The sequence below is a fragment of the Podarcis tiliguerta genome, assembly GCF_965153285.1.
Source record: "Podarcis tiliguerta genome assembly, chromosome: 7".
NCBI lineage: Eukaryota > Metazoa > Chordata > Lepidosauria > Squamata > Lacertidae > Podarcis > Podarcis tiliguerta.
The window spans coordinates 79,312,692-79,314,712 of NC_139540.1; positions in this window are offsets into that span (position 1 = coordinate 79,312,692).

A 2,021-nucleotide genomic window follows, 5' to 3' on the forward strand; every position below is an offset into this window, starting at 1 on the left:
TTCAGAGATTTCCTTCTCCCCGCAGAACAGCTTCTTCCAGAGTCCCCAGTTAAGGGGAAAACTCATCTCCCACACAGTTCAAAGTAACAAAGTGTTCATGGTCTCCAGACGCAAGACAAAGCTGAAAACTGCTATCTACCTCATAGAGTTATTCTGGTCTTTGAAGTAAAGATATATATGTACAGAGAGATCTCCTAGCAACTTCACCATGCTAGCTGTCAGGGACTGGGCAGAGGAGAAATGGTGGAGACAACCTCCTCAGCCTGACCCTTCCAGAGAAGAAGAAGACAGTTCAGAATTACAATAGGGGTTTGAGGGAGGTCACAGCTCAGAGGAAGATGAGGGGAAAAGTTGGGAAATAACGGGAGAGGAGGAGGAGGCGGAGCAGCAGCTGGCAGACACGTTATCATAGAAAGCATTCCAGACCCATCATCTCCCAGAACCCAGAGAACCTTAAATGTAGGTGAGCAAAGAGCTTGGAGACAGATGGCTCTAAGCAGCAACTCTGACTCTCACAGATTCAGAGTCAGACCCAGATATGCAAAACAGGACAACAGCAGGGCATGACATGGACAGGACATAACAACAGTACAAGCTATAATGAAAGCAATGCCCTGGAGACTATTATTCTATTATACTTCAGTGGCACCTCCAGTTGCGAACGGGATCCATTCTGGAGGTCTGGCCACATCCCGAGGAATTCACAACCGAAGGACTGCTTGTGCGCATGTGCGCATGACGAAACCCGGAATAATACTTCTGGGTTTGCCACATTCACATCCCGAAGTTTACGTATCCAGAGGGATACGTAAGCGGAGATACGACTGTATTATAAATGGCCTCAGCTCTGTATACCTGAAGCAGCATCTCAACCCCCATCATTCAGCCCAGACACTTAGGTCCAGCACTGAGGGCCTTCTGGCGGTTCCCTCACTGCGAGCAGTGAAGCTGCAAGGAACCAGGCAGAGGGCCTTCTTGGTAGTGGCGCCCACCCTGTGGAATACCCTCCCATCAGATGTCAAGGAGATGAGTAACCATATGACTTTCAGAAGACATCTGAAGGTAGGGAAGTTTTTAATGTTTGTGGTTTTATTGTGTTTTTAATATTTTGCTGGGAGCTTCCAAGAGTGGTTGGGGCAACCCAGTCAGATGGGTGGCTTATCATTATCAATATTATTAATATTATTATTCTGCTACAAGTTTCTCATGGCCTTTAGCTAGAACAATAAAGTCATGATCTGGGCTGAGAAAAGACAAAGAGTATGACACAGAGAGAGAGTGAGAGAGGGTGGCCCCCAACTTTTGGCCCTGCCCTACCCACATTTGGCTCTGACCCCACTCACTGATGGCATGTGACTCTCTCCTGCAGGAATGCTGCCCTTCATAGAATCATAGAATCATAGAGTTGGAAGAGACCACAAGGGCCATCGAGTCCAACCCCCTGCCAAGCAGGAAACACCATCAGAGCACTCCTGACATATGGTTGTCAAGCCTCTGCTTAAAGACCTCCAAAATAGAAAAAATTCTCCCCACCCTTTCCCTGAACCTTTCATGAGTTGACCAGCCTTTTAATTTCTCAGTTCTGTAGAGGGTGATCTTCTACTTACCACCCCCTTTACTTTGCCTCCCCAGTGCTTGGAATGCATTGCAAACTGAGAACTCAAACCGGCCAGCTTCTGCGTTGCAGCACAGTGTTTTTGTTGAAAGCTTTCCCCATTTCTCCCTTCCTCCTTTGCTGGAGACTGAGCTGCTCTCTCAGCATGGGGGAATTTAATGTCAAAGGTGAAGTTCTTCCAAGGTTAATGCTGATTGGATAGAAACCAGTGAAGCTTTGTCTATTACTGTGTTATTCACAGAGGAATATTGCTAAGAAGTGTGCACGGTGTGCCGGTGGCATTCTTTTGAAAGCCTGGCTATGCCATTGCTAATCACCTCATTCTGTGGTAGAGAATTCCACAGATCATATACTGGATAACAAACATTTATTTTGATGTGTTTTAAGTCTGTTGCAAATTTATTCA